Source organism: Corvus hawaiiensis, chromosome 3 (genome assembly GCF_020740725.1).
Source record: "Corvus hawaiiensis isolate bCorHaw1 chromosome 3, bCorHaw1.pri.cur, whole genome shotgun sequence".
NCBI lineage: Eukaryota > Metazoa > Chordata > Aves > Passeriformes > Corvidae > Corvus > Corvus hawaiiensis.
Genome location: NC_063215.1, coordinates 7,986,097 through 8,012,538, shown reverse-complemented (window position 1 = coordinate 8,012,538; position 26,442 = coordinate 7,986,097). Strand labels below are relative to the sequence as shown.

The 26,442-nt window shown below is 40.6% G+C and overlaps 1 protein-coding gene across 4 annotated transcripts in view; it reads left to right on the top strand.

Moving 5' to 3' along the window:
* Positions 1-26,442, top strand: part of KLHL29 (kelch like family member 29) — a 406,206-nt gene that overhangs the window by 64,045 nt on the left and 315,719 nt on the right. For all 4 annotated transcript variants that reach the window (XM_048297613.1, XM_048297610.1, XM_048297612.1 and 1 more), the window contains exon 2: positions 3,131-3,237. The gene's annotated coding sequence lies outside the window, so the exon portion shown is untranslated. The remainder of the gene's footprint in view (positions 1-3,130; positions 3,238-26,442) is intronic.

Sequence of the window (26,442 nt, the reverse complement as noted above, 5' to 3'; positions counted from 1 at the left end):
TGAAAGCTCCTTGCTGTGTTTCTGCCTTTTCCAGTTTCAATATTTTATTTTAGTGGTTCAGAACTGCCTGGCAGGTGTTGCTCCCCCTCAATGGTAACTGCAGTAAAGTTTTGGTGAGCTTAAAATCCCTTCCTATAAACAGCCAAGATTTTCTAACGCAGGGGAAGCAAAACTCACCCAAATGCTAGTAAATAATGTAAATTGCAGTATGTTAAAGACCATTAAGTCTGTCGTTGTATTTCCCCAAATAATTTTTGCACTTCTCTGGAACTGTGTGTCCAAGAGTAAGCAAACAGATTTTGAACTTTGGCATGTCTTTGCATACCATTTTCATGGTGACAAGTAATTGCGTTTCTTGCTCCTTCGTTTCCTTCTGATTCTTCTTTCTTCAGATGTCCCATATCCAGCTCTGAGTTCTGTTTTGCCTTTCTGTATCACTGTCTAGAGCCTGCAATATGCTTTGTAAATATTCTTCATGTCTTTCATTATTGAGGTGAGATAGAAGAAGGTTTCCTTCATGCAAAACTGTCATTGGCTTCTCAGGCTTCTTCCCTATCTGAAACCCATTTTATTTTTATTACTCTCAAAGGTTTTTTTCCTGTTCTGTGAAGTTCTGGAGCGAGAGTCCTGAGGTGGCTTGGAGAAGTGTGTGTTTCCCTAAGGAGATCTTTCAGAGTAGCTCTGGCCTAGTGTTGCCCTTGGAGATGATAGGGTAACTATGATGTGATGAGTCACCATGCAAAACAGAAATTACTCCCCTGAGTAATTTCCCCTTTTTTCTTTCCTTTCCATAAACTGCCTCATGAAAACAATGCTCTTTTCAACAAACTAAAAGCAAAACTAAGAAAAGATTCTATTTTTGTCTGAGTGCTTTTAGGCAGTCCATGCTATATTCCTTAGTCATCTTGTGAAAGTCAGAAATACTCAATTAAAAAGTCACAACAATGTATTCAAGAAGTGTTAAATACATAAATACGTAGACCAGCTATGTGAAAAGCCTTAGCTCCAAAGTGAATCTAGACCTGTGAAGAAGACAGGCTCAGGAAGAGCGTGGAGCTCTGTATGATGGAATGAACTGTAATGATGAGCAATAATGTGGTTAAGATGTTTACATATCCACACCTTCCCCAGCCTTTCATGTGCTTCCTCTTTTATTATTTTATGTTTTCAAGAAACTAATGCGTAGCTGGCTAGTGGTTAGACAGCTCTCAGTTTTTTCTGCATGTAAACGTTCTATGTGTTTTATTGAATCATAGAATGCTTTGGGTTGGAAGGAACCTTAAAGGTCATATAGTTCCAAGCCCCCTGCCATGGGCAGGGCACCTTCCACTAGGCCAGGTTGCTTAACCAACATCCAACCTGGCCTTGAACACCTTGAGATTCCTTAGATGGTCTTGACCCTGATCTTATCCCATAGCGGATGGTTCTTCACTCCCCCAGTCCCTGCCTGAGACTCGGGCGGTGTGGGTGGAGCGCCTGTGACTGCAGACTGAGGCAAAAAAGTCACTGACTATCTTAATGTTCTCCATATCCCAAGTAACTAGATTTCCCATTTCCTTCTGGAGAGGGCCAACATTTTCCCAAGTCTTCCCTGTTGTCACAGAAATACCTATAGAAGCATTTGTTGTTGCCCTTGATGTCCTTGGCCAGATTTAATTCTCTCAGCACTTTAGCTTTCCTAACCTGATTTGGGATGTTATTCACCTAGCCCTAATCTCATCCTTTTAAACTTTTTTTTAGTGGTCTGATCTTTTTTTTTTCCCTCGTTTCTCAGGCTGATGGTGCATTGTGCCTCTCAGCCAGCTCTCATTACAGATCATTCATTGCAGCATGAGCCATTTGGTCAGCTAGTCAAGCCAAAGTTGCTATATGCTTCATTTGCAGAAATATAGTAGGAATTTAGCAGTTTTATTAAACTCTTAATGGGGCTCATTGCCTGACTGATCCACAAAGTGACCTTGGATAAGTCATTTAGTTTTTCTGTGTGCTTCTGTCTCTTGTACCCTTACCATCCTCAACTTCACCACACCTCTTTGGGCTGTAGATATTCAGCACTGAACCAGTTTCAGGCTTTCACAAGGGAAATTATTTGGTCAGGATATTTAAACATAACAAAAGCCATACAAATATTCCGAAATAATATCCTAGCAGGGTAGGGAGATAACTTCCAAGGGGATGTTTCTGCATGGTAAACTTTCCATAGCTTGCAGGTTGGATTAATGAAGTGTTACTCTACCACTTCAAAATTATTATAAAGCCACAAAATATAAAGATTATATAAAAGGAAAAAAAGGCTTAAGCTGAGGCATTGGGACAGGAGCCCTGATTGCATTGCAGAGAGAAGTGCACTGTAAACTTCAGATTCAGATTGTATCAACTCAATTACATGTATGCAGCAATCTTGTCATTGTAAGAATCTTCTTGGTAGAAACTGAAACTCCAGTGCTAAAAACATGAAATCAATAGGCACTGTTATATCCACTTTAAAAAAAAAAATTGTATTGATTTACAGATAACAACAGCAGTTCATTCTTGCAGGATTACATGCCACTTCCTGTCATAAAGATTACTTCAATATGTATTGCATGTGAGATGGAGAATGTAGGGATAAAACTGCTTTGCTTTAATGAATAGTCATTTTACTCTGTGCATTAAAATGAGATATATTCCTTTAAATTTATCTCCAGGGATTATTTTGATTTCATGGGCAAACTGTGTGTTACCAAAGACTCTAGAATGCTATTAAACTTTTAAATAGTCTTAGATTGCCTTGTTTTTGCAAGTGCTTGAACTCATCCTCTCTTTGATAGCAACTAATTAAGCAAAATATCGTGCTCTTTCTGGTCTCCTCCACATCCTTGATTAGAGGGTTAACACCATGTTATCTTGGGTATTAGATGTTCTTTGCTAAACCCTGAGCGTCTATCAGCATCTAACTCTCCGTGCTTTGTAACAAATTTTCTGTCGCCTTCTGGGGTTTGAGTTCTCCATGCTGATCATGGTGGTCTCCCATTGAGCAGCTTTCTTTTTTATTTTTTTCTGGTGCTGTGATTCATTTGAAGCCTGTTCTCGTTATGCATAGGTGATCTCATCTTTGTGTATTAAAGTAACTCTTTTCAACTCTTTCTAGGTAATCTGGCTTCCCGGAAATCTTCTGCTAAATGCAAGGGTTTGCTGTCCTGTTTACTGACTGTTACACCTGAGGCTGATTTTGATACAGATTCTGGATATCGCAGGGTAAGTGTGCAGATGTCTCTTTTTTTTGTGGGTTTTTGGTCATGGTCTCTTCCTTGCTTACACAAACACAATTTGGGCTCTGCTTTCACTTTCAGTGATGGCAGCAAGTCCCTATTGCAGCACGTGCAACTGACCATCTGTGTTATAATAGAAAAATATTGTAACATGATAAATGCTAATGCTGTAAACCTGATCAGGAGTATTTAAATTTGGTGGTGTAGCTCCAAGAGGGAGCAAAATTTTTTGTGTATATAGGCCTAGACTCATGGGACCATATCTTATAAAACTGTAAAAAGCTGTAAGAGGCTTATTTGGGTGTCGTGAACTTGGAGTTTTAAGCTGATAAAAGTGCATGTATTTTTATATTCCAAGTGAAATGTTCTTCATAGTGTGTTGTCTCGGTCACTGAGACAAAACTTCAGGAGGAAACACTCAGGAGTGAGTGTCTCCTCCGAAGGGAAAAGGGCCTCCCCTTTTCCTCCGTCAATGAGACAAACGGGTCACAAGAAGTGAAAGTGGGAAAAAGAAACCAAACTGTTTATTAACACACAAAACAGGGTAGAACAGGATAAAAAACTACTCAAAAAACAACAAATTCCCAGAGAGGGAATGTGTGGGACCAGCTGGGCCCACCCCGCAGGCTCCCCGGACCGGCGAGGAGGGAAGGGAGGCAGTGAGGCAAGGGGAAAGGAAGGGAAAAAAGAACAAGAAAAAAGCCCCAACAGAACCTTTTCCCAGCTAGCTGGAACAGAACGGAAACCAAAAAGCAGCACAGCACTCCCAGCCCACTCCCTCCCGAGCCCCTGGAGCCATTGGGCTGAGCCGTTCAACTGCCCCCTTGGGTCCATGTTAAGGGCACAGCGTCCTTGGGCATTGAGCGCACGGTTAAGGAATAAAGCGGCTTCGTAACGTCACCCCAGGACATGTGTACGTAGTAAAAATATCCGTGAAGTTTGCAAGATTGAGTTCAAATATTTGGAAAAGGGAGATTAAAGGTTAGTTGGTTTCTTGGGGTCATGGGGAGGGAAAAGAAAGAACTGATTCCCTCTCTTATCCAATTCTACTACGCACATTACAGTAGAAACTTTAATACTTCATTGTTGAATGACTCTTGTGGAATTTTTCACCTCCTGCCTACAGGAGGGAAGTTCAGTTTTGTGAACAGAGATTTGATTTTTCTTTATTTTTGCCTCTTCCTCAGTCTTGATCCTCTGCTTTCACCTTCTGTTTCAACCTGCTATTTTTCTTGCTTTATTCCCTTTTCTAGCTTCTTTTTGCACTTCTCTCTGTTTTTTCGTTATGGAGCTAATCTTACCCTCTTATGCCGTTTCTTGTCCTCCTGGCCTCCTTTTATCAGCTATCTGGCTTCTTCCATCCAGATACGTAATTTTCTGGTATAATTCAGGCTGGAAAACAACTGCAGTTGTCTAGTCCAATCTCCTCCTTGGAGCAAGATCACTTCAAACAGGTTGCAGAGGACCACATCCAGTTGGGTTTTGAGTATCTGCAAGGGTGCAAACTCCACAGTTTTGTTAGACCCTTGTTACCATGTTTCACTACCTGATGAAGGATATTTTCTTCATTTATAATTTGAATTTTCATTGTTGCAGCTTCTTCGTTCTTGTCATATTGCTGCCCTTTCAAGAATAGGCTCACTGTGTTCTCTTTGCACCTTCCCTTTGGGGAATTGGAAAACATAGTGAGATCTGGGAGAGACCTCTGTTCTAGCCACCAGTAATCCTCCATTGGACTTTGTCCAGTATGTCAAAGCCTTCTTGTTCTGGAGGGCTCACAAATCCTGCAGAGGAGGGGAGGATTTCTTCCCTGGGCCTGATGGCTGTGGTCTCACCAACGCAGCCCAGAATGGACATGCTTGGGTTTGAAGGGCACGTTGCTGGCTCAAATTGTACCCACTGTCTGTCAAGACTACCAAGTCCCATATTACTTTATTTTTCATTTTTTCAGTCTGTTTAATCTTTCTCATACACTGTCATGCATTCCCTACTTCCAGCATTTGCTCTTTCTTCACAGGATTCCTTATTGAACACCTCAGTATCCCCAGTGCATCCTCGTCATAGTGTTTCTGGCAACCTCTTCCCATAAATGTGCGTGAGCTGTACTCTGGAAACAGTGAAACACTTTTGGAAATGTGTTTATTTCCATGAGCAGCCAGCTTAAAGCTTTACATGTAGCTCTGATAATTTAGAATCCTTTTTTCAATTCTTACCATTGTTATTCACAATAGATCAGGAAATTTTGTGTATGCTTAGGTGTGTACAAGTGTGTATGAGAGAGTGTATTTAATGCTTTTTTCTGTACTGCCAGTACACAGCCATAAATAGTGTATATAATAATAATACATATATGAAACTGTTTCTGGAAATTGAGTCTGATTTATGAACAAGACATATTTTATATTCCTTCTTTTTGTTTGTCCCTGCATGTGTATGTGTGTGTGTGATGCTACAAATTGCAATGCCAACAACTGTAATTGTAGTGGTAGTTCTGCTCTTTTTCTTTTTTTGATCACCCTCACGATGAGTAATGTATCCACTTTTCCTGTATTTTAATAGAGTATATATGTTGGGAGGTACGCCAGAGAACAAACACTCAGGAATGCAGTCTCAGCCTTAGCTTGGACATGATGATCAAATGGTTCCTGGGGAAAGGAGACATAGTCCTGTGCTCCTGGAAGCTTTGCTGACTGATACTTTGAGGGAAGGACCAAAAGGGCAGCAGTAGTTCAGTGCTGATATCATAATTACTAGTTTGGCCAGCGTGGCTGGAGCTCCTGTCCAGATCCCTCTGTTTATATCTACTGAGGAGGGGAGCAAAAGAATGGGGGGGGGCAAGTGGAGCAAAAAGGGGTAAATATACCAAGTCAGGGGAAGAAATAATTGAGCAGAAAGTAAGAGCAGTGGAAAGGAAAAGAAAATGTACAGAAAGGAGGATAAAGACTTTTAACTTGCAACGAAGTGTTTTGGCTTTAATTCAGAGAAGTGTTGTCCAACTCAAGAAGAAGTAGTTACACTAGTGCAGCTCATACAGAAATGAGTGACAGTTTAATTCACTTTCTGTGGTGGGGAATGTCTAGTAAATCTGGCTTGTGATAAGTTGCCACATTTCCTAGTCACATCAGTATGAAATGTCTGGGATAATCTTAGGCTGAATATCCACTTACTGCAAAGTGATTCTGTTGGGCTGTGGGATGCCCATGGGCGTTTCTGCTATGGTGCCTATGATCTGGTTATACAGCATATATATAACAAAAGAATTTTGAAAACTAGTAATTTGGAAATGAGAAGGCAGGTGTATCCAGGCTTCCTCTTGGAGGCTTCTGTTGCATGTGAGAAGTTGTTTGAAAAGGGCCTGAGTTCCAGGATGGACTCTCCATGTCTCCTTTTGGTAGCGGGCTGCATGTAGGCATTGCACACTTGTCTGTCTCACCCATTTTTGGATATTCCTCACTCAGCTGTTCCCCTTAAAAGACCTTTCAACTCAGTTTTTCTGAAGGATATAAAAAGTATTTCTGCATGTTGACTGTAGCCCTGTATATCCTGAAAGTCACGTGTGGTTGCAGATCTGGTATTCCAGTTGAAGAAGTACTTAACCCCAGTGTTTTCTGGTTCAAACTGAATTAATTTTCACTTACAACAGTGCGAATGGTGGGAAGGAATTTGAAATGAAGTTGAGAGCTGTTTTGGTGATGAAGTTATTTTAATAACTGTGGGTCTCCCTGCACAGCAGACTGATTGTTTTTTGGAGTATTTCTTAGGAGGAGGGAGGGTCAGGAAGGTGTGTAAACTCCAAGCGAGACCTCAAATGACCACGTGTCTTTAGGAGCTTGAACACAGTGATTGTGTTTTGCTTTTCATTTTTCACAGTTTTCAAGTGGCTGAAAGCAAAGATTTGGATTTGTTCCATTTTATCCCTTTCAGGAGAAGAAGCAAGCTGAATAAAGTAGAAAAAGTTAGTCCAGAAATCCAGGGCCACACTTCTTGTGTGAATTTGTGATAAGCTTTGGGATGCAGCAGAGAAACCAAATAACAACCTCACTTGTCTTTGGGATGGTATTCAAAGAACAATTCAGTTTGGGAATGACCTTGGAGGGGTCATCTTGTCCAAACTCCTGCTCGAAGCAGGCAAACTGCAGAGGCAGGGCAGGTTGTTCAGGACTGTGTCCATGTCCAGGCAAGTCCTTTAATACTCCTGAGGATGAGGGCTCTGCAACCTCCCCACACAGCCATCCTGCTGGTTAACCACCTGCTCTGAATTCTTCTTCCTTATCTCTTACCAGATTTTCCCTTCATATAGCTTGCACCTGTCGCCTCTCTTACTGCACACCCTAGGAAGATCCTGGCTCACCACATGCTCCAGACCTTTAACCATCCACTAAATCATGACAAACTGGAGATCTATGATTATGAAGAGCTCAGATCAATGTTTCCCAAGCACCTATGAATCAGGCAGTATTTTTTGAGTTTGCATCCATTTAACAGCATCTATGTTGGTGTTTGAGGTTTTTTTTTCTTTTTTTTTTTGAAAGAGGGCTCTGATTTTACTGTGCTATTATATCAGGAAGCAAGGATGGAGTGATGCACAGACAGTACTCACTCTAACATCTCTGTAGGTGCCAAAACAAAAACACCTGTGTTTCTTTCTGCCTGTAGATAATACATGTCAAATAGACGTGGATTTAGTCACAGAGCTTGGAGTTGGATGTGGTTCCTGTTCCTGTCTCTTCCACAGCTGTCTTAGAAATAGTCGTGCCTTGACTTCCATGCCTTTAAAATAGAGATTATTCACTCTTATTCGCAAGAGTACTACAAGTCCTACAGTAACTGTTAAATGCTTTTAGTTACTTAGGAGAAAAGTGCTATAAAAAAGTTAAAATATGTATTTTTATGATATAAACTATATGTTTGTAGTTGCATAGCTTTATGTTAACTCCGTATTCTTTGTAGGCTGCTTTTAAACCTAAGAAGTGTTATTCTGTAATGTCTTGTGTTACTGTACAAATTGGATGCTTTTATCCAAATTATGTGTTGGAAATCGAAGGTGGCAAGCACAAGGGTTGTTAGGATAGCCTTTTTTTCACACAGAAGATTTGGAAGTAGAAACAAAGCTTAGAAACTTAATTCTTTTAAAAAGTAAGTCCTTTCATAAAAGCAGTTAAGTATTCTTTCTGTCAGCTTTAATAATAATGAGCTTTCTGGTGCTGGGATGAGCGATAATTGCAAATGGCAAAAAGTCATCAGAATGTTGTTGCTCAGATTGCAGATTTTATTAATCGTAAAAGAAATGATTCACCTAGAAAGGCTGTTTTAGAAGTGCTCATTTACATGAAGATTTGCTGCCTAATTTATTTTGTTTAAAAGAAAAAAATACCACAGAAACCCACAACCAGGAACCCACATAAACTTAGTCCTGTCCTTCAAAACCCTGATTATTTTGTCCTTCCCATCTAGTTTGCTTATAATGCCATCTGTATTCCTGCTTATCAGTGGGACCAATCTTATTTTTGCCTTCTCTTTCTCACAAATGTACATGAAGCTTCTTGGAATTATTTTGTAGCTGAGTATTGTGCATCTTCCCTGCATGAATTTCTTCCACATTTAAAAAGGATGTTTATCTTTTATGAATGACTTCTTGGGTAGATGAGTTTTTTGGCCCTTTACATGTTTCTGATCTTGTGAGGTGTTGGGATTTGCAGATATAAATTAAATTTTCATCTGTTTTCTCCCACTCCTTTTATGTTGTTTTCAACATGAGTCTTGAGTTAGCAAAAAAATGGAGCACATCCTTCACTCTAAGAATACAATTAGTCAGTGAGCCTGCCCTGTGAGCTTAAAACAGGGTACATGCTAAAGGATCTCTTTAATTGGGGTTTTGGATGGTAAACTCTTCGGGGTAATGGTGCAGCCTTTACATGTTCCTGCTAGAGAATTCATACAGAGAGCATTGCTACGGCATGAATATTGAACAGCTGCCTGCCCCTTATTCCTTATGCTGAAATATTAATACAGCAGTGATTCTGCACCTAATTGTGCGGAGATCAGGTGTGTGTAGGTAATCCTACTGACAATATCCCAATATCCTGCAGGCACCCTAGCCTTCCTGTGGGATCACACCTTCCTGGACCATGCCGAACACCAATTGCTCTCAGTAAATCCACAGCTTCTGTTGCTAAAATGATGATGGGCTCTGCTCCTGGCTGTGTGCCAGCAGGTCAGCCTTTCAACCTGTGGAAGGACAGTAACCCCAAGGGCGCAATAAAGCTGCTACTCATCATAGCAAGAGCGAGTTCAGATGTGCAGATGGAGAAGCACTTCACTATAATGCCCATTGTGATAAAGCTGTCTTTGAACCTTACCAGTACCAAATTGAGATCCTTCACCTGGCATTGTCATCACTTGGGCCTTTTCAGGGTCAGGTTGCAGGAGAGTTTGTGGCAAATCCTCTAAGGAAGCACAGAATTCCTGTGCCCTGCCATGCTTTGGGCTGTAACTTGAAAACAGGATTTCACAGGATTGATGTGGCAGACTTCTTTGTCTGTTTTCTAAACTAATATTTAAAGTATGCCCCGCCAGTTCTGGTCTCAGAGTTGGCTGTTGAAACTCTAATGTATTTTAACACAAAATTATGCAGGCTGAAGTGAAGTTCGGTATGGTAGTGGAGCAGATTCTTCTGTGTCATGTATATTTGAAAGCTGAGAAAGCTTCTGCTGCAGTCAGACAACACTGGCTTGTCAAATTGCTCACGAACTAAAAGATTGCTCTTGGATGGAATTAATTTGCAGTATCTCATTTACTATCTTAGTTTTGTCATGAATTTCTCCTACTCGGCAGCCTGAAATGCCAAGTGAAAAAGTGTTTCAGTGGGAGATAACATAATATATTAAGAAAATGTTATTGATCACAGTATGCTTTTACTGGAAGATGACTTTTTCTGACCGGAACACAAGGGACTTTGCCTTGTTATAGTAGGAAAATGTATTGTAATATACAAACAGGATTATTGTTAAGGTCACAGCAACTTTGTTTTTACATTCCACTTCCTCTGGAAGCGAGCTTCTCCACAATTAATGCTGTCAGCTGGGCTGGAGTGAGAACAATTTCGGTTTTGAACTTTCAAGCAAAAGATTGCAGCAAGTGTTTTTGGTTTTTGAAGTAAGGAAACAAATACTGTTTTCCACATCACCAAGGGTCAGAACTATAATTCGAAAGGGATTATTGTAAGCATTTCATTATGATGATGGACTGCTTTGTGGTGGTTCTTTGTCAGAATCAATTAATGCACATTTCCTCATCACATGTGTTTTATATATACCTTACAGACAGAAAATGTTGTATATTTGGGTTTAGAGTGGCTTCCACACACAAGGACTATGAGGCACTTAATTTTTCCACATAATGTGGGAAGAATAACCAGGTGGAAGAGTCCATGTTGCTCACAGACATCTTATGTGGGTCTATGGACATAATTACTCTGCAAAGCATGAAGGCATAAATTTGTGATGGGATGCCCAGTAAAGGCAACTTTAGGACGAGGACACTTTTAAACATGTTTGATAAGGAGAGCTCCCACTGCATAAACAGTAACTCAGAGCCATTAAAATCCTGCTTGCAGTGAGGTTGCTTTCTGCTGAAGGGCTCAAAACTTCCCCTCAAGGGTAAGCATGTCATTAAGATGATAATTCTTAAGTTATTTTGAGCTATTTCTAATGAAAGTCATCCAAAGCACATGCTGCAAAACTTTACTCTTCACCAAATCTTATCTCTGTGTGATTTAAGTTATAGTCATATGAGCCATGTTAATTTCAACTGGAAACACAAACTCTCTTGGAATAAATCAGTGAAGGTTGCACTGCAAATCCAAGAATATTGTATTTTCTGTTAGTTTTCCTTTTGCCCTGCTGCACTTCCAACATATCCCTCCAGTGGTTTTCTCTGTTTTTGTTGCAATAAATCTCCACTTCAGTGAATTTGAAGATACAAACCTGCCTGCAGAAATTAATCTCTGGTACAGTAGTGGGTTACTAACCTGCTCAAGGTTTCCACATAGCAAAATGATTTCTTCACTTTAAGCAACCACTTCCTACGCAGGCAAAGTACTGTTACTAAAATGGTTGTTTTATCCTGAAATTTAATTGTATTTCTTTGCTGCATTTTCTAATTCAGTTTGTACAATGAGAAGTTGTTGTAAATCAGAAGAACAGACCTTGGTTGTGCGCAAGCCCTATTTCCCTGGTCCCCTTTTGCAGATGCCTCTTCTAGCAGGAGAGAGACCACTTTTGTTATTAAAGCAAGCAGAATGTAAAGGTTTAGATTTTTGCTTTTAAAAGAGTGAAAACAAAACCAAACCACAAGTCCCTAGATTTTCTTTTTGCTCTTTTTTGCCGCCGGAGTTTGGTATGGTTTATTTAGCACAAGAAACATGACTTGACTTGCAAGGGTAGTAAAGGTTAATTGCTGGACTTCCCGCAAAAATTAATCCATTGTTTGTGCTTAGGATGTTTAAAAATACACAAAATACTTTCTATTTTCCTTCATGGCTTAAAGAGAAGCAGAGTTACTACCACCACTTCACTTCCCAGTCCCCATGGGACTTTGTTTTAAAGCAACTTGGCTCACAGGATCAGCTCAGCTTGTGTGGATGTCTGCCCTGTGGGACTCGTGCTCCTAAAGATGCTTTATGTTGCCACATGTTTTCCTGCTACTTGGCAGGAAAATGATGCTCAGCTTTTGTAATTCTCATCGTCTTCCCAAGATGTGCCAGAGCTCACCCTGCTCACCAAGCCTCTCTTGTGCAGACATGAGTCTCCAAAACGCAGTGGCAGTTCAGGATGGCTGGTAATGTGTCCCCGTCAGCTGTGTTCAGTAAGGATAGGTAGAGTTTCAACACGTGTTGTTTAAAAACAACTCTATCAACACAGCTGTTCAGCATTTCCTCACAACCTTTTGTGCTTAGCTCTCCAGAATGCTGTTTAAAATACCACTGGAATCAGCTACATCTGGCCAGCCCCTTGCATGAACTCAGGTATTAGTTTGATGTGCCTGAAAAGATGAATTATTTACACATAAGTCCATTTAGTTTTCACGTTCCCTATCTTCATGAACTGAAAGATGAGTGGAGGGAGGGAGGAAAAAGAGAAACCCCATGGGAGAACAGTTTCTGCTGCTGAAATCATAGCTACGTTGTTTTATTTGGTTTTTTTTAATGGTTCTTGGAGGACATGATAAACACAGCGAAGGTACTGCTCACTTTTACTGCATCTTGTGCTGAGTGTGAGAATTCAGTAGTAAGCAGAAAAGACAACAGTCTATAAAATCCCTTTGTATGTTTGTAGAAGAGTTTGATATAATGACATGGAAGATTTCTCTTATCTATGCATCTAATTGTAATGCAGTAAAGAACAGCTTCTCTGCTTACGAGTATGTGAGCAAAAACATTTACACTGAACATTTATGAGGACACAAAGAGGTGGTTCTTTAAGAGCAGAAAAGGCTTTCTAATTTGTTTTTCCTGCTTATAGGAGTTTTGGTGTTTTGTTTTTTTCTAAAAAGCCTTTTGCATGGAAAAGATAAAATGAAAGATGCAGATAAATTGGAAGAGGTGGTGGGGTTGTAGTGGGAAGATCAGGGCCAGATTTGAGTCTTCCTTTGCTCAATAGTAAGCCTGCTCCTGAGCTGCTTCACATCCCCGGGAGAGGTGGCTCTATACAGCCTGAATTTGAATAATAGAGTTGCCATTAGCGTCCAACATAAAAAAGATGATTGGCTGTATGCTTGATTTACGGGAAGGCAGAAGTGGTGAAGTATACGGTACACCAGGGGATATTTATGCCGCTAATGCTTAAAACACAGCCCAGTGTTCTGTGCACTGTAGATGCTTTCAAATGGCAAAAAGGTGCGAATAGCAGTAAATCCAGTTATTCTGATAGTTGAATGGCCCCAGATCAGGATCAGGCTGTGCAGTCTCTTCAACATGCAGAGCAAGTCTGGTAAAGCCCCTGTTTAGTTACTGCCTGTTACAGGATTATCAGCTTTGAATCAAAGAAAATAATTTCAAATATGTTAGGATTTAGGGTATATTGTTTCATCTTCATCAGTTTCTAATGCAAGAATTATTTTTTCCAATTTATGTGCAAATAGGCTTCCAAAATCTGTTGCTGTGAACTGAGATTTTGTCAGATTTTTTTCCTTCATCAAATTACTCCTGTTCTGCTAATAACTGTCAAATGGCACCTCAACTCAGCATTTTCTTGATTTATCTTCCCTTCAGTAGCTAACAGTAGCTCTCTGAGGTGTATCACTTGGCTGCTGTACAAACAGGCTGCTCTTAAGGTAGTGAGCTGTGCATTTAAATTTTTTTGAAATGTTACAGCAATTATATTTGATTCTTAGAAGAAGAATTCATTGTTGACTCAAACTGGATGAATTTTTCAAAATGTAGAGGGCTTTTTCTTGGATGTTCTTAAGCTGAGTGGACGTTCGTCATCCATCATTCTGTAGTGTCTAAAACAAAATATTAACTCTGTGTTTTAGTCTGTTTTTTCCTAAAGAAAATATTAGTCAGATATTTCTGCTAAATAATACATTCTGCTCCATTTGCACAAATCCACCCCTTCCCACGCTTCTTGGGGAAAATACTTTACAGGGAGGGAGGTCCTGGGGAAGCTGGTTTGGGGTTGGTTAGTAGCTCCCTTAATGTAAAGATGTTCGTGAGGGTTACATCTGGCTGCTTCCTTTCTAAAGGTGTTTCTAATTACAGAGCATTTGCTGAGCGTGGATTAATTTTGTGCAATACAGAAAATTCACCTGTATTCCCTAAAATACCATTTCTGAACAATTTTCTGCATTTAAAGCAATTTATTTCTCTCAACCCTCTATTTGGCGAAAACAGCTACAGGAAAAAAAAAACCCTGGTTGTCTACTAAGCCTCTCCATGCAAAGTGCATATTAGCCCTTCTCCACTCATGAAAGAACTTAAAATTTTGTAGAAGTTGCTTGATATTAAGAAAATGTAGATGCACACCTGTCTCTGTGTGTTTTGTGGACTTGAACCAACAAGATCTATATATCCAAATTATAGTAGCTTTGTCTAGTGTGAATGAGATGCTACTTACATTTTCAGGTAAAAGAAATCAACAACTATTAATTTGGCAGAATTATTTATTTCTTACTGATGATATTTTCAGTGTATCTAATCAGAGCACTCATGAATAGAAATGAAACAATTTAAATAGAGGCAGTGTACATTGTATGATCTTGTTTTCTCAAACTGTTCCATAATGCAGTGAATAAATTTATCTGTTCTACTGAAAAGACTTCTGCAGAAATCATGCACAGTGCTTTCACCTCTATTATTTAATATGACTGTTTTATAACTCTTGGAAGATGGTTATTTCTGCTGCTGCCACAGGCATCTGGAAAAAATGTTCATTTTGGGGCAACAGAAGGGAAAGCAGGCTTAGAGAGTCTGAAAATCCAGGAAGGTGCACCAGGAACACTTAACTGAAAGTTGTGTAGAAAATGATGAAGTGGTCTTAGTCCATACCACTCCCCAACCCCAGGAATAGCAAGGTCCAGATTTACAGAAGGTAATGACTGAAGAGAGGCTGGTCTGAATCAGCATCTGAGCTCCTTGGAGGCACAGCAGGAAATGCATCTGTGCAGAGCCAGTGCTCACAAAATGTCCTGGTAGCACTCAAATTTTACTCTGAATCATGGGATAAGTTTGGGACACTGGGAGAGAGACAAGTTTTAGGTGGTTTCACCTCCAACCACCTTTTGGCTGTTCATTGAGTCTGTTGGGAACCTGGTGGGCTTTGCAGAAGTCTGCGTTCTCCTCGAGATGTTGTACTGTGACTGTGCAGTTTGGGGTGGTGGTGGCCAAAGATGCCAGCAATGAACTTTGCACTGGATGCTGATGGAGACCACTCTGTCATAAGGGAGTCTGACCAGGATGCTGTGGTCTGCACTGGTTAAAATGCCTTTTTAGTAAAATTTTTCATCCAAAATTCAAATTTGTGTATTAAAAGTTAGTGTTTACTTAGAGGTCTTTGCAAACTAATTTTTTTCTCTTTTCTGTTTCAGTTTTTTTTTTCCCCCTGGGGAGTTTCATTTTGCACACTCCACATTATTTTATATGGGGAGCTTTGCTTATCCTTGGTAACTAAGAGCATAAACAGATCTTAGTAATGAATCTACACAAGCTGGAAACAAACTAGGAGATCAACATGTCATCTTACCCTTTCTTCTGAAAGGATGCAGATACAAGATGCCATCATCATTTCTGTTACAGTGCCTTTAAAAGTTCCACTGTGTCCAGGCAGGTTTTTGGTAAGCAAAATCTCCTAACTCAAATAGGTTTTAGATTGCCAGATACAGGTATATGTATCATAGATACCAGAACAGAAGTACTTGCTTCTCCTCACTAAAGCTGCCGTGAGACCATTTGCTGTGAGCCATGGCATACATTTCACATTTTCACACTTTTTAACTCTTCTAATGCTTGGGAAAGGGTTGTGGGCAGTGCAGGTGGAACTGGCTGCTGTTTGTGATCTAGCCTTTCTTTTTCTTCTTTTTTTTTTTTTTTTTTTCAGTTGAGGAATTTTAATCCCAAAATGAATTCGAGCACTTACATGCTTTTAAAACCTTACTGGCAACCAACAACTCTTAATCTTTTTACATTTCTTGTGATTAGCAGTGCTTTCTAATCCTAACACCAGACCCAACAGCAACTGTTAACTGCACTACTTGTTTTACAGCTAAATCTAATCCTTCTAGCAGTCTGAGGCCAACATTATCATTCTGAAATTGCAAACTGTAAGATGTTGTGGCAGTTCTTCACTTGGTTTTTTTTGGTTTGTTTTTTTCTGGGGGGGTGGGTTTGGTTTGTTGTTGTAGGTTTGGTTTTTTGGGTTTTTTTTTACTTTCTCATTCCTTGTCATGGATAAATACAGTGATTGGCATATTTCCAGAAAACGATGAAAATAGGTGCTTTTCCCCCCTTCAGCCTTTTTGTTCTTTTCTTCTTCTGGTCCTGGAGAAGCAATTTGCTTTCTACCTGAGTTTATGGTTAGTAGTGAGATGTGTAGGTGGAATGTGTTTTAGTAGCTTTTTTTCCCCTCTTCCCTTCCCTCCCCCCACACCTATTAATATATCTGTTAGTAAGCTAATGCTATTAGGTTATGCAGACTGCTCAGTGGGCAAGGAAAGCTAAGACAGCCATCAAATCCTCACACTGCCCTGAAACATCTCTCCCTTGTGCCAAAGGCTCTGTGTGTGTTAGTCTGTGAGGCAGCAACAGATTTTATAACCAGTGACATCGCAAAGAAAGGGTAAAGAAATTGCTGTTGTAGATTTACTGGTGTGAGGTTTTTTACCTTTTCCCCACCTGGAAAGTAGTGTGGGTGTTTACAGTCTCTACAGGAACTGCTCTGAATTTGCATTAGGAAAGGGGGAAGGGAACATTAGAAAACTGAAAACTTCTTTTGTTGCTGCTTGATTTTGATTTTTTATTTTTTCCCCATGGGAGGAGCCAGGGATGTTTAGCCAGGAGCACACAACCCCCAGATGACCCTATTTACTTAAATCCTGGAATCATTTTCAAGGTGGATGAAAAGAATGGCAAGGAGAGGCTGCAGAGTAAAAAAATAGCATTTTTCCCTAATCACAGTAGGTAATAGCTAAGGGCATCTTCTGCTGCTGCTGGGGTCTTCCATGGTCTGTTTTTCTTAGCTGTGATCTTTTTTCTGCAACCAATGGAAATCTGAGCTTTATTTGTTATTGGCAGCACTGAGAAAACATTTCGGATTTTAAAGCAAGGTAGGAAGTTTTTATGTGTGTGTGTATATAAACATGTCTGTTTGTTTTTATGTATTTAAAGAGCAATGGTCCTTGCTCTGTGAAGATCTCATGTCTGCTGGTCCTGGTGTCTGAAAGCTCATCTGTATTCTCTGACAATGGACAAATAAAAGATGGTACTTCTCTCTGTGTTCTTTGCCTTGCTTATATCCTTATACCATGTCAGCTCTGGCAAAAAGTGCTACTTTTGTATTTAAAACACGACAAAATTGCAAAGCAATATGTAGTTCAAATAAAGATGTAACTGTGTCGTTGCCCTTTTCACCTTATTAAATGTATAGTTACTTAAATCACTTTAATCCATTACTACTGAGATTGGCTGTCTGAAGAGGATACAGGGCTTTCATCTCTGCTCAGACAGTGCTGCCCCACATCTCTGCTCAGGGGAGAGCAAGTTGATGCCTGCACATCTGGGATGTTTTCTTTATATGTTGAACAGCCAGGAAATTTCAAGGAGCTGCATCTTCCCCATGTACACGTGTGCCTACCCAGCTGCTCTCCCTGCTCTGGCTATTTCCTGATGACAAGGTCTGGCTGTCCCTTGCCTGGAAGTGTTCAAGGCCAGGCTGGATGGGGGCTCTGAGCAACCTGGTCTAGTGGAAGGTGTCCCTGCCCATGGGAGAGGGGCTGGAACTAGGTGACCTTTTAAGGTCCCTTCCAACCCAATCCATTCTATTATGCTATTTCTGGTTTCCCAAGATTGTTTTGGGGCTCTTCATGCTCCTTCTAACAGTTCCCTCTCCACTTTCTCTGTTTTCCTTTTCCACACATGCTGGAGTTAAGTCAAGGTCCCTGTTGAGTTTGTACAAGCTTGTAAAATATTTTAGCTGTGATTAATTTAGTCTTGACTTTCCGAAGGGATAAGTGCTCATAATATATGATGAAATCAGGCTCCCGCCCTTTTTAATTATTTCTTGGCTTCACACCTTTGAATTCATTCTCCCAGATAACTTTCAAATTTTGCGAGGTGAGGCAATAAACTTAAAAAGTGCACAAGTCAAAATTAGGCTTTGTAGTCAAATGCCCTGGCAGGGAGGAAGCTGGGACGCTGGCTGGGCTTTCCCTGGCAGCCTGGCAGGAGACACTGATCCCCACTGCTCTTCTGAGCTGCAAATACTCATGGCTGTGGAAGGAGAGGATGAAGTGGGAGCCAGTCTGGGAGCTGGCAATATTAATATCATGTCTAAAGTTACAAGTGCAAGTACAGGGCTCTTGGTGCAGAAAGGAGAGGTTGAGGGCGGGGCCCTAAATTTTAGGGTCCTAATGACTTTAATGACATCTTCAGTGGGAAAGTGGCTTAAGGAGGATCTAGTGTGAATTAGGAAACTGTGATGATTAAAAATTGGGGTGAACAATACAAGAGAAGCATGGGGTAAATAAACAATATAGGAAAAATTAAGTTGCATAAAACATAAAGAGGTCAGGGGTGATGTTTTCAGATTTGCTGTAGTGTTGCTGGTGGCCAGAGAGACTTTTGAGCTTGAGTGCTGCTGTTGTTTTACTCTGTTTACCTCCTTTTATAATTTCCTAAAGAGAGAGATTTCCTGAGCCCTGCCTGCGTAACTCTTCACTCTCCAGTCAGTGCTCCTGTTTCCTGCACAACATCATACCTACTTATGAAAATCACTCTAGTTAAAAAGGAAAGCATATTTATCAGATAATTTTCTATTTTAGCAAAGGCAGAATATCTGTTCCTTTCAAGTCTTTTGACTGAAAGCCATGCCGAGTTGATTTATGTAAGAAGTTGGATCTTCCACCATCTCTTTTTTTAATTCAGCTTTGAGCGCCAACTACAGAACACATGTGGTGGGAAGCAGGCAATACCATTACCCTGCTCCTCCTTCACTATATCTGCTGAAAATCTTTTTTTTAGGGTAGGTATTGTAAAAATCAATATTCAAGTTGCTGGGAAGGAAGGAGTGCTATGCAGGTTGATGCTGAGGGATCTGCAGACTGTTAGGTGTGAGATTGCTTTCCCCTTGCACTGTTTTACAATCTTGGTCTTACTGCTTACACATTTTGGGTTTATATACATAAGACAGATACTTTTATGTTCTTATGGTAAGTTTCAAAGGAGCAGAATTGATCAAGGCTGCTATCATGAAGAGCAAATGTTCAGTCCCATAAAAATTGCTTGTATAAGTAAATAGTGTTCCAGAAAGTGACAGTCGAATGCTTTACGTTGAATTTCATTCATTCTTTTACTCTTTAATTTCTTCAGTAGCTTTTGAGGCATGGAAACTGATAACGTTCAGGCTACTTTGTACCTTAGAAACCTCTCTACCTCAGAATAGCATAAGCAGTGACCGGTGAAACTAAAAGAGAAGAAGATAGTGATTAAAAATATAATACAAATGTGTGGAAAATGGGAAGAATGTTGAGTTCAGAAGACACTGAGATTCAAGAATAAGAAATTCTAGCACTCATAGGGCTCTGAGTTCCAGTAGGGCAGCAATAATGATAGGCATAGCAATACTTCCCTGCAAAATCTCCTTTCTTACCAATCCCTCTCGCGGATGCCAGCTCAGGTGTAGGGCTGAAGAGCAGAGGTGGCTCTGGCTCTCAGCACTGTGGGTGGAAGGGTGAATCAATATGCAAAGCATGTGTTTAACTGTTTGAAACCCAGGGACGCGCTGTACCTGACCACAGCCTATTTCAAGGTCTGTCAGCTTTGAGGAGTCAGCGAGCTGGCGGTGTCTCTTTCTGAACATGCCCATGAAAATAATTGTGCATGATTAATTTTAATTACTACAGGCTGAGGGCAGATCCTTGGCTGTGTGGATGGGTTTTATTATGCTGTGTTGAAGAATTGTCTGAGCTAGAAAAGTCTCAAACTTCTTGCTGTATGAAAGGTGTGTTGGGGAAAGGGTATGTCTGCAGGAGTTTCTCTTCCTTCCCATCACTCAGAATTGCTTAGTGGTGGTGTAGCAGCTTCAGCAGCTGCCCATGGTGTGTGTGTTAGTGCAGAAAGCACTTGAAACTGGGAGTGGGCAATAGCTGGAGGTGAAGATGACTGATGGCTGCTCCTGTTGCCTTATGGTCTCTCTTCCACATGTTGTGTTTTTCTAACCTGAGACAAACAGACAGGTTGACTACATGAATCTGAAAGGACTATTTCTATTACAGCTTTAAAGTGCATTCCTTCTGCCTCATCGTGCAGTGGTGTTTTAGGCTCTGTCAGTGGTTGGAGTAGCTGTCCTCCAAAACAATCATGTTGGAGTTGCTCAGTGTACCTCCTGTAAAACCTAATCTGGGGGCAGTGGACTCTTTTCTCTGTTGCAGAGATGTACCTGAAACAAAGAGTGATCAGCTACTGCTTTATTGAGATCTCTTTGGCTGTCCCATCATTTGTGTGGTATCCCAAAGGCTGTTGGAGAAGGAATAGGTTTGAACCTCCTCTCACTACAGTAGCTAGTTTTCTCTCAGGCATTAAACCAAAGTGTCTTCATTCTGGTTTAGGAAGGTTTATTTATTTATAAGGTTGGAGTATGCATTTAGATACCCAAGAGCCAAGAGGAGGTCCATCAGCTAAGCTGCTGGCCTCAAACTCTGAAATTTACAGCTGAAATCATGTGCTCGACTTCACTCCCAGCTTTCCCACTAGCTTGCTTTTTGGCATTGATCAAATCATTTGACCTTTTTTTCTTACATTTTTGCTTTTCTATTAAAAAACATACATCTGCTTGGCAGAGGCTGAATTTGTTTGTTTATTCCTTTTCTTTTTATATTCTTGTACAACATTAACAGGAAAACTTTCAATTGGGAGTGTGTAGATGAGAATTGAAATTGCATGCAAAAATATCTTCCAGTCATTATAAAAAACCCAAAAGCATCCCTAATTTAGAAATGTCTGCTCATGGAAATAGTTATTCTCAGCCAGTGAAATTGGTACTACTAGACTTTGAACTATGAGAGTGTGCAGTTCAGCAGCACTGATTTATGCCTCCATAGAGTTTTAAGAAATATTCCTAATCCAAGAATGGTTTTCAGAAAGGTTTCCATAGAAGGCTTTCTGCTTCTGATTTGAGTGGAGCTCTGTAGACAGCTGAACTTCAAGCCCTGAACTCTTTATATATTCCTTAAAATTTTATCATTTTATTATATTTAAATATTTATACAGACCTTATAAACTTGATATGACCTTGCTCTTGTAGGTGGAGGCGAGCACTACATTTCCCTAGGAAATTGTACAATGGTGTCAGGAGTGGTGCCCAAACCACCTGAACCTCACACCAGGGTTTGCACCATAAATAATGCCACCTTCAGTGCCTGGGGTGGAGGGTGTGTGTGACTAAGCAGTCTTTGCAGCATGTTGTGTAGATTTTCCTGCTTAAACTGATCATGGTCATGTTCACAGCACCTAATAGGGTGCCAAAAATTAGCAGAGTGGGCAACAGCTGAGTTTCGTTCCAGCCTGTGAGAATGGCTGCAAGATGTCAGCTTTAAAGGTTAGCAAGGTGGGCTCCTCTTCCTTAAGTTCTGTTTTCTGTTCAGAGCTAAGATGCAGTGATCATGGCAGTCTGCCATTGTATTGTCTGTACAGTTTCCTTTTGCCAGGATAATCATCATCTGGACCCTCTTTTAATTAAATTAGCTCAAACAATGAACCGTATGAAAACTGCATTGGGACTTCAGTGCAACTGCAGCGTTCTTTTGGGTAGACTCGCACGGTATTGTTTGGTTTGGAGACTGATGAGGAGGGGACTTGGCTGGGCTTGCAGAAGTGGGGAGGTATTTCTTCATACTTGAATTTTCTTGGGCTGAAGTCTTCATATTGGCAATTTGAACAGGAGTAGGCTTTTTAATAGGCTACCTCTGCTTTTATTGTTTCTCAGAGAAAAGAGATCTTGTAGAAAAGTGCTTCCATCTGAAGATTTTTTCCTGTATTTCTAGTTGTTAAATGAATAAATGAAGAAGTGAAGTTGGTTGTTAGTACCATAATGGCACAGATCAGAACTGGTCAGTGGGAAATCTGCTGTTAATTACTGACTTCTTTTTGATAATCTTTAATTTTTCTTAGCTCATGTATGTTTTTGTTGGGGTTTTTTTCATAGATCAGTATACAATTTTTTCCTTTTCCTTCCAATACTAACTACTAACCTCACACTTCTTATGGCATCCTTTACTTATTTTCTGCATTTTTTTCCTCCCTTTGTTTTTATTTCCTATACAGTTGAAACAGAGATCAAAATACATGCTTACAGAATGTACAATAAAATAGGGAACAAATGGAAGAAGAGGGAAAAGTCATGCACACTGTCTTTAAACCATGCAATTAGTTTTTGCCTTTCCTTAGGCATTCCTGGTGTAACATGACTTGTTGAATGACCTGTAATTATGCAAACACCTTTACTTTTTCTAGTCTTCTGTACGGACTAAGAATTAAGTAAATGGTCTTTCTCATTCCAACGTACATGGAAAAGGTGTATTGTGATCTTGTACGCTTGTACAAGCAGAGTGTTTGTTCCTGCACAGCCTAAGCAGCATTGAAGGTACCAGGAACCCCTTCCAAATCATCAGGAAATTTTCAGACAAGATTTCTAGTTATCTGCCTGCCTGTTTGTCAGGAAATGATGGAGAAGATATGGAAGGATCTTTCTCCGTGAGTGCACTATGCTGGAGCCCCAGCTGCTGGTTTGTTTCTGTCTGTGTTCATTTTGATCTGTGAAACATAGAAGACAGAGGCAATGTGATTTATCCTTACTGAAGGATTTTGCAAAAGGGTGGATTCCATTTTCTCTATAGCTCTGTTTTGATAGCGACGTCAGTTACACTTCAGCCAGATATCGAAAACAGCAGTGTAATTTCAGCACAGAAAGCAGAAGTCAGAGGATGACTCTTAATCATCCTTACACGTCCAAAGCAAGGATAGAAGCATTTTAAAGAAAGCACGTCAGCAAAATACGGTGGTTTCCATCCAAAAATACTACTGTAAGTACCTCCCAGGTGACAGCTTGTTCTGTGTCATCATGACAGTGCCTCTTGCTGCTGCATAGTGGTCTCCAGGAGGTCATTCGTGGAATGGAGAATGTACAAGGAAGCAAAGGGACTCAGCTTAGCTGCAAACAGCACACCTTTATTTAGTGCCACATTCACGGCAGTACCAGGGGTGTGCACTAGAGATGGTGTTGCGTGGATACGGAGAGGACAGCTTGAGTCTGAAACATTTGGGGGTGGCGGTCAAGACTTTTTGAGGCTCCAGTGTCACTGTTTTCCCCCAGACTGTGGGCTGTGTGTCACTCGCACAGCAGGTGTCCAGTGCTGTGGTGCCCCATGCCCAGGGAGAGCCGTGTCACTGTGCTGTCCTCACACTGGACCTCTACCACGTGAGTCAGCTGCTCTGTCCCTCCCAGACCTGCCAGTTGCCCTCCTGGTCTTCCTGAACTGTCTCCAAAGTGGCACTTGGATCAACAAATAGGCATGTGTGCCTTGCAGGAAACCTTGAGTGACCCTCAGGAGATGATTATGATTTACTCTTTTTTTTTTAAGGGCTGTTTTGATCAAGTGCCCTACCACACAGGGCAGCTACGTCATTGCTTTTGTTTGCTGAATAATGGCTGAGGATTTGTGTTTGCATGAACATGCATCAGTGTCTGCTGCTGCTTTCTGCAGTGCCAGCACTAGCTGTGGTGAGAAGAAGCTGGGAAAAAAATGAAACAACACCCTAAAAATCACAGAAGAAATAAAGAATCCATATTTCACTTTTAATAAGTCTCATGATTTTTTTTAACAGGCTGATTTCTGATTTTTTTTGTTGTCTTTCTCTACTTTGAACTACTCATCACTTGCCTCTTACTGAAGGATTTTGCAAACTGCTAGGTTCATATTAACACACTACCGTCATAGTAATGGGAAAATTATGCAGCTTTTTTACAGTTCCCTTCCATCTCTTTCTTCTGCTGTTTTCTTCTAATTAATGTGCAACGGAGTCCAGCTACATCAGGTAATTTGCCATTTGTCAGATCAGGTGAATGTAGTTTGGTGCAAAAGGCACTTTAACAACATCTGGGTGAGCTTCTTTGCTAATTGGGTTGCAACATATGCGTTATTGCCCACTTTAACTCAGCAGAATCATTTGAATCTGATTCCTGCGCTGTTATTTTACACTTAGAATTTGTGACATTCAACTTTTTTTTCCAAGGAATAAATATTATTTAATTACGAGAGATTGACAGAACCACCAATGTTGGCAGACCCCTCATATCCAGTCCAACCTAAGGCTGCCCTCAGTGTCTGCATGGCCTGATGCTTGGTTTGTGGAGTGGCTGAGAAAATCTGGAATTTGGTTCCAGAAAATCTTATTGGGAGAGTACTATTTAAGGTTAAAAAAACAACATACCTTGCTTACTTATTATGCTTAAATTCTGGTTTACACATGTATCCTTCTGCATCCTTAATGGAAATGGGCGTGTGCAACCCTGACCTAGGACATCGTTTAGTCACTGTCCTTTATGCCTGTAACGGTAGAGTATCTTGATTTTCATAGAACTATGTATTTCCTTTTTCATCTCAGATTCCCTTTTCTACCCAGAAGAGAATTACATTTTCTACCTGTGAGCTCTGCTGCTGTAGCAAGTTGGAAAACAGGATGCTAAAGGCATTTTGTGTGTACTTACTGAGTGTGTTGATGTTGCAGTCATAGAGGGAATTGCAGTGTCATGCAAATACACCCAGGCTAGCTTGGTATCTTCAAATACACCAAACCAGGTTGTTCAGAAGCTTGTAATACTCTACCCACAATCTGATGAGGTTCATAATAAGCTAGTGTACCCTGCTGCTGCTTCAGCTGATTTATGGTGCTTGTATTTACCTTGCAACCATATGACCATATCATAAAATTCTAGGGTTGGAAGAGACCTCTTGAGTTCAGCCATTAACATGACACTGCCAGGTTCACCACCAAACCATGTCCCTAAGTGCCACATCTAGATGTTTCTTGAATGCTTCCAGGGATGATGATTCTATCACTTCCCTGGACAGCCTGTTCCAATGCTTGACCACCCTTTCAGTGAAGAGTTTTCTCTTAATACCCAGTCTAAATCTCTCCTAGTGCAACTTGAGGCCTCTTGTCCTATCACTTTTCCTTTACTCCTGCATGACATACTTGAAGGTGGGTTGTTTTATTTATTCCTTTGCCTAGGAAAAAGCCCTTCTTTCTTAAAATTTTGCACTTCAAAAGCCCTTCTTTCTGAGAACTTATTTTTTGGTTAGACAGAAGTAAGGTTAATCACTGACCTGGTTCACTTGGGGGCACAGCTGTTTCTGGCATGGATCTTATCACCTCCCTGCTGCAAGGGTCCTTGTAAAGAGATCTTTCAGGAGAGCGCTGTCCTGTATTTTAATTTATCTCACTTACGTCAAAAGCACTTATGCCTGTGGGGCACATTGGGGAATGCAAAACCCCATTTTTGAATCGTAACCACAGTAATGCAGTATTGTCATGCAAAAGAAATGAGAAAAACAGATAATCAGGCTGGAGTTATTCAGGAATTTAACTTCAGGGGGATCCTGACTTGCATAGGTGGTATTTGGTTTTCTCCTTCCTCCTTCCAGTGCAAGAAGAACACTTCTAGCAGCCCAATAGCCCTGTGCCTTGGGGAATGGTTTGGGTGTGTCTTTTTAAGGGAGCAGCAATGCAAAATGCCATGAGAACCAGCTTTTGTCATTGATAAGCAGTTAATGTTTCTTAAAAACTGCAGAGTGTGCAGGATTTGGCAACTTCGCAGAATGTGGCAGCGCTGGAGCAAGCTGGGCTCCCTTAATGTGGTGGATACAGTCCTGACGTGCCAGCCTGCGAGGGCTCGGAGCCCTTGTTCTGATTAACGTTGCTGTTGTACACAAATGCACAGAACCACTTCTTTTTGTCTTCTGCAAAAATCCCAGCTCCTGTGCTGTGAATTGTTTTGACAGTTGGCTTTCCATTAGCAGTGGGGAGAAGAGCGAAGAGCTCCTGTCTAGACCTACTTGCAGAACTATTACGGTGAGAAGAATAATCTTACAGAAGTTCCTATTTCCAGGACCTATTTGTACATTCTGACTCCTCTCTGTATAATAGGATTACACATTTCTTATCACAACCACAAACTGGATGTGAGCCAGCCATAGACTGTGCACAGTGTAACAATATGATTGCAGGCAATCTTTTTTTTTTTTCCTTCTCTTCTTTTTCTCTCCATTCCTTCTTATTCTGGGTTAACAGGAAAAAAAATTCATATTAGACAGTGTAGGATGAATCATAAAGCATCACTTAAAACATTCCTATAGCCTGATACATAGAAGCAAACCCACTTGACCAATGGAAACTAATTACAGACAAGAAGTGTGCCTTAGGAGA